At 42.1% G+C, this 7,151-nt stretch overlaps 1 protein-coding gene across 2 annotated transcripts in view; it reads left to right on the plus strand.

Annotated features, from left to right (window-relative positions):
• eno1a (enolase 1a, (alpha)) overlaps positions 1 to 7,151 on the plus strand; it is an 81,060-nt gene that overhangs the window by 33,997 nt on the left and 39,912 nt on the right. The window lies entirely within an intron of this gene.

Here is a 7,151-nt window from a genome sequence, read left to right on the forward strand (position 1 = left end):
TATTTTCCCTATTACTTGAGAAGACATGTACATTACCTCCTTCAAGCAAGCAACCTCTGGAGGGTTAATATCTCACCAAGTGAGCATGCTTGAATTCAACTACAGCCAATGTCAGTTGATATACAGGATAGACTGCTGAGCACAGCCTGCTAGGTTGGAGTGGAGGGACTAAAACTGCAGCCCCCAACCCCATCCCAGCCCATTGTCCAATACAAGCTATTTTAATGCCTGTCAAATGGACAAATTAAAATCAAAATGGACCTGTCAAAGATCTCGCTCTCTGTGCACCTTCTCTGCGAATGTAACATTGTATTCCTCGTTCTGTTCCGTTACCTTAATGCACTTTGCTGGAATGATCTGCCTGTACTGCATGCAAAACAGAACTTTTCACTTTATCTCGGTACATGTGACAATAAATCAAATCAAATCAAAATGTATCTAGTATCGTAGTGCCAATTGTTCATTACAACCAGCCTTGTTCAATGGTAAAGCAGCAGCAGAAGAATTGAAAGTTCTAAAAAAAAAATTTTATCGAAATTAAATTTTCCCAACTTTTGAAGGTCCCAGAGACAGTGGTATATTTTGCCGAAATGGCCTAGATGGGTGTATGCAAATCCTTGCTGTTAGGTCCTAAAGCATACTGTGCCATAATCCATTTAAATAGATTGAGCACTTTTTGGGATATCTTTTGCAAATCAATTTTTGCTAATTTTTTGTAAGAAATTTTCACACAGCTTCCCATTAAAACTGTCTGTTCCTTTCTGCATAAAATTGACACAGCATCTGTAGGCTCTTTGTTCTCTTAACTGCTGATGGATTGTTTGAACTTAGATTTGGATATAGGTTTCCTGGGATATTCTTTCTCCACACTGATGTTGAACAGGCATTGAGGATAAAAGGTATTTGAATACTTTTGGGAACTCCAGATACTATCACATTCTGGCATGGATTCTATTGATGTTTTGTTAAAATCAATATCTGACAATGTTGGCAAATATAACACATCCAATTTTACCTCCTGACATGAAAGCTCAACTGTTGCCCTGTAGCATGACTTATTTTTGTACTTGCTCTGAGTGCCCCATTATTGATTTAATTGCATCTGATTTGAAGTGGCACTTCCTCTTTCTGCATTCATGTTATTGTTTCAAGTTAAAAAGAAATGCTAACCCAACAAAAATAAACTTGCAAAAACATGCAAATCAAATATCAAAACTTGCTTTAGGAAAACTGAGTGAGTCTTGTAAGCATTTTGGGCTCAATGCCACAAAAATTTTCGTAACTTTCTGAAAAATTAATACCATGATAGCCGGGAGTAGGGAATGGGAACCAGGGAGCAGAAATGATTTGAATTCTGCATTAGGTATAGAGTCATAAAGCATGGAAACAGACTCTTCAGTCTACCTCGTCCATGCTGAACAGATATCTTAACTTAATCTAGTCCCATTTGTCAGCATTTGGCCCGTATACCTCTAAGCCCTTCCTGTTCATGTACCAACCTAGATGCCTTTCAAATGTTATAATTGAATTACCACTTCCTCTGGTGGCCCATTCCATACACGTACCATCCTCTGCATGAAAAGTTACCCCTCAGGTCCCTTTTAAATCTTTCCCTTCCCACTTTAAACCTATGCCATGTAATTTTGGACTCCTCTACCCTGGGGAAATGACCTTGACCATTCACCCCATCCACACCCTTCATGAGTTCATAAACCTTGATATGGTCACACCCTCAGCCTCCGATGCTCCAGGGAAAATAGCCTCTCCCTATAGCTCAAGTCCTCCAACTCCAGCAACATCCTTATAAATCTTTTCTGCACCATTTCAAGTTTAACAACATCTCTCCAAAAGCATGGAGACCAGAACTGGACGCATTATTCCAAAAGTGGCCTAACCAATGTCCTGTATAGCTGCAACATGACCTCCCAACTCCTATACTCAGTGCACTGACCAATAAAGGTTAGTGTACCAAACACTTTCTTCACTGTCCTGTCCACTTGTGACTTCAAGGAACTATGAACCTGCACCCCTACTTCTCTTTGTTCAGCAACACTCCCCACGAACCTACCATTTAAGTGTATAAGTCCTGCTGAGTTAATTTATTTCCGTCCTGTAAGCCATTTCACTTGCATGCTTTACTTACATTCAGTTTGGTGCAATAGAAGTTGACAAATATCAAAATGGGTTTTTTTTATTCATGGGATGAGGGCATTTCTGGTTTGGTCAGTGTTTGTTGCCATAATTAGCCAGAGGTCAGTTAAAAGTCAACCACATTGCTGTTGGTCTGGAGTCACATGTAGGTCAGACCAGGTAAGGATGGCAGTTTCCTTCCCTAAAGGGCAGATTTGCTGATAATCAGGCAATGGATTCACAGTCATCATTACGGTCTTAATTCCAGATTTTTATTGAATTCCCATTCCACCATCTGCTGTAATCGGATTCAAACCCAGATCCCCAGAATATTGCCTTGGTCTCAGGATTAACAAGCCAGCAATAATACCACTAGGCCAACACTCTCACTATGCTATCACTTTCCTGTTTACTTACCTACAAGAATAATTTGTTGCCAAGCGTTTAGCAACTTTGTCATTTTGCACTGAAATTGGTTCAAATTCTGTGATTTAAAAATTGGTGAAAGTAATACTCAAAACCCTATGTAAAGGACAATTTAAAATAGCATTATAGAAGAAAGGATCTGAAAATGGATCATTTTTTTCAATGGATTACCACCATAAAAGAGGTGATTCAGGCCATTCAGAGTCATAGAGTCATACAGCACAGAAAGAGACCCTTTGGTTCAACCAGTCCATGCTTGCGCTTGGCCTGTATCCCTCCAAACATTTCTTATTCATGTACTTATCTAAATGCACTTTAAATGTTGTAACTACCCGCATCCACTACTTCCCCTGGAGGTTCATTTCACGTACAAACTACTCTCTATGTAAAAAAAAAGGCCCCTCATACCTTTTTTAAATCTTTCTCCTCTCACTTTGAAGTCATGCTCCCGAGTCTTGAAATACTCCACCCTAGGGAAAGGGCACCTGCCATTTTCTTTATCTATACTCCTCATTATTTCATAAATGTCTATAAGGTCATCCGTCAATCTCCAACGTTCCAGTGAAAAAAGTCCCAGCCTATCCAGGTTCTCCTTATAACTCAAACCCTTCATTCCTGGCAACATCCTGGTAAATCTTTTCTGAACCTTCTCTCGCTTAATAATATCTTTCATATAACGGGGTGACCAGAACTGGAAATGCTACTCCAGAACAGGCCTCAACAAAACTTCCCAACTCCTACACTCAAAGGACTGAGCAATGAAGGCAAGCATGCTGAACACCTTCTTAGCCACCTCATCTCAATGTGATGCAAACTTCAAAGAATTATGTACGTGAACCCCTAGGTCTCTCTGTTCTACAGCACTGGCTGTCCTGAAATGCAATTAGATTATTCCTGCTATTCCCCACACTTCCCAGATATCCATGAATATTTGTTTCCTTCATCAATTTCATACTGGGAGCTACTATTGAATATGTTTCCACAACTCAGAGTGCATTCCAAATTCCAGCTACTTATTCATATTTTTTTTTAAAGAAACGTTCCTCATATCTCCATATGTCTATCCTGTTCTCTTATTTCTATTGGAGTGCTGTGATGCATTTTAATGTACATGTATTACTGTGATTTTAAAACAATTAAACTCCCAGTTGAAAAATTGGTTGAAAAATCATTAAAATAAGAATGATATGCATGATTCCCATGAATATTATTCTAACATTTACAGTAGTGTGATACTGCTACTTTTTATGGTTACTGAAGACTTTTTTCCAATTGTCTTTGCCCTCAATTTATTATATTAGCAGCATTGTGTAATTCATCTGGAATGTGTATTGCTGTGGTTCTAATTTATTGCTTGAATGAAGCAAGTTCTTTGTACAATAACTAATATCTGCATGAGCGCAACCTTTAGCATTTGATGCTGGAAAATACTGGATTAATGTGTGAGGCAGAGATGAGGAACAAATGGGAAGTGATGGCAGTTGTGTAATCCGCAATGAACAGCCAGAAGTTATGCATTCTAGTCATAATCAAGACTGTACTTTTATCATTGGAATTATACTGATCCTATGATAGAATCATAGAATCCCTACAGTATGGGAACAGGCCCTTCAGCCCAACCAGTCCACACCAAACCTCAAAGCATCCCACCCAGACCCACCCCGCTATAACCCACCTAATCTACACATCCTTGAACACTATGGGCAATTTAGCATGGCTAATCCACCGAACCTGCACATCTTTGGACTGTGGGAGGAAACCAGAGCACCCGGAGAAAACCCGCACAGACACGCGGAGAATATGCCAACTCCACATAGACTGTCACCCGAGGGTGGAATCAAACCCAGGTCCCTGGCGCTGTGAGGCAGCAATGCTAACCACTGAGCCACCGTGATTTCACATCAAAGCAGGTATCCAAGCAATAAACTTGTTGTCAGTGTGAAGCATTTTCCCTTCTCCCCAGTGCAAACTCGCTTTGTCTTCTGGGTGATATCCTGCATTCTGACAACTACGGAGTGGGCTGGATTTTACCTCCACCAGGGGGTGTGAGGTGACCATGTAAAACATGACTGTGTGGCAAGCCCATCAATTCTAATCCACCTCTGACCCACTCCCTATAAGATAGTGGGTGGATGAGTGCCAACCTGGGTAACCAGCCTGCCACTTTTAATCAGTGGGCACTGAAGCTTATCACTGAGTCTGTTGACCCATATTTTATACTGCCCATGACACAAAGCGGTGGTATGGGCAGGTGAGCGGATGTGAGGAGCTCACTTTTGGAAATAAATATATTATTTGCAAAGGCTTGAAAAGAAAGGGGCTGGGAGAGTTGGTGAGCCTTTGCCCATCTTTTTGTCATGTCCCTTCCTTTTAGTTCCTCTCCAACCGGCCTCCAGAACCTACACCACCCAAATACCCACCCTTTTCCTCTGTCACTCACTTGCCCCACTTCTCTCCCCTTCCCTCCCCTACCCAAAGGTTGCTAGCCAATTGGGTTGTTCAGAAGCTCTTGAGGGTGGGGCCTCCTCACTATGGGTTGAGCTTGTTTTGAGTCCATTGGCTGTTGCCCACCCTGCTTAAAAACAAAGGGCCTGCCAACTTTCAGCAGGAATGTCCTTACCAAGGTTTTGTGGATTCAGCACTGCACCTTCAAAACCGCCCCCTCCAATCAAAGTTGGAAGGAGTTGGAATGGGATTGCTGGCTGATTACCCAGAGGTCAGTTCAGAGACAACCACATTGCTGTGAGTCTGGAGATGCGTGCAGGCCAGAGGAGGTTAGGGTGGCAGATTTCCCTCCCTAAAGGGCATTAGTGAACTAGATAGGTTTTTCCCAACAATCAACAACAGCTCCATGGTCTTCGTTCAATTCCTAAATCCAGAATTTTATTTCTAAATTAAGTTGAAACTCCACAATCTGCAATGGTAGGATTTGAACCCCGACATTAGCTGGGTCTCTGCATTAATAGGGCTAGAATAATACCACTGCAACATCACTTCCCCCATGAGAGTTAGAGGTGCAACCAGCTTTAAACAAGCATGGAAATGGAAAACAGTGGGTAGGAAGAATTAGAGGACAGGTGTGGAATTCAGGAGAGAATGAATAATTAATAAAAGTGATGATGTCGTGCAAGTCAAGATGTAATATTACTAAGAGAAGTGAAGGGACAAAAGATGGATTAGAATGGGTGTGAATGACAAATTAAGATTTTTAACAATGGTTGCTGTCCAAAAACATTGGGATGGAGGCTATGACCTGAAGTCATTGAGTGCAGATCGGTATAAAGTTCCTGATCGAAAGATGAGTTACCCTCCCTGAAGTGTCCATTCAGCTTCATTGAAATGGTGTTGGAGACTGAGAACAGAGGCAGAGAATGTAGATGGTGACTGGAAGCTCAGTCATGTTTGCGGACTGAACAGAGGTTTTCAGTGAAGCAGTCCCCAAACTACATTGCCTGTCCTGAACATCGGAGAGACTGCATAAGGAACAAGGAGTGCAGGTCTAAATTGCAAGTAGCAAAAATTTGCTGTTTCACTTGGCAGGGAATATCTGGGGCTTGAGACAGTGAGAAGTTAGAAGAGGTTTCTTGTAATCTTGCTCGCTTTGCATGGGTCAGTGTCAGCTAGCCTTACCTGGAAAAGGTGATATGGCTTTCCAGCTGATAGGCAAGATCCTTAACAGGTCAACAAGAATCAACCACATTGCTGTGAGTCTGGAGTTGCATGCGGGCCAAACCAGGTTAGGGTGGGTTGCTCTTGTTGCGTCTCATTGCAGTGATCTTGAGTGGGATTAGCAGAATAAAGAGGATGTAGATGTGATGCTTTAAGAATAGCCAGAGAACGACATTTTTTTCCCCCTAACCCTATAGTGATTGTAATGAGGTCACCCAAGTGGACCTTATAGAATATGAGTTCCTTGAATGTTTTTTCTCCCCTTTATTCCTTTGTGGGATGAGGGTGTTGCTGGCTAGACAGCATTTATTGCCCATCCGTAATTTCCCAGGAGGGCAGTTAAGAGTCAACCACATTGCTGTGGGTCTGGAGTCACATGTAGGCCAGACCAGGTAAGGATGGCAGTTTCCTCCCCTAAAGGACATTAGTGAACCAGATGGGCTTTTCCAACATTTGACAATGGACTCACGGTCATCATTAGACTCTTCATTCCAGATATTTTTATTGAATTCAAATTTCACCATCTGCCATGGTGGGATTTGAACCCGGGTGTCCAGAATATTTTCTGGGTCTCTGGATTGACAATCCGGCGATAATACCACTAGGCCATCGCCTCCCCCAGGCTGTTAATGGGGCTGATAATATGGTCCATTTAGGGAGCACTTGCTGACAGATGAAAACAGGAGTTTCAGACGTTTTGGTCACTGACAGCTGGCTCTGAGGAAGCTAGATCAGTGTCAAGGACTCTCCACATGTAAATAAAGGGTGACTTGGTGACAGGAAACGGGCCTCTTTTGGAGTAATTTCAACCCCCCATCTCCAAACTGTTCTCTAATAGTTTCAGAGATAGCAGGAACTGCAGATGCTGGAGAATCTGAGATAACAAGGTGGAGAGCTGGATGAACACAGCAGGCCAAGCAGCATCA

The sequence above is a fragment of the Rhincodon typus genome, chromosome 31 (assembly GCF_021869965.1).
Source record: "Rhincodon typus isolate 14 chromosome 31, sRhiTyp1.1, whole genome shotgun sequence".
Classification (NCBI taxonomy): domain Eukaryota; kingdom Metazoa; phylum Chordata; class Chondrichthyes; order Orectolobiformes; family Rhincodontidae; genus Rhincodon; species Rhincodon typus.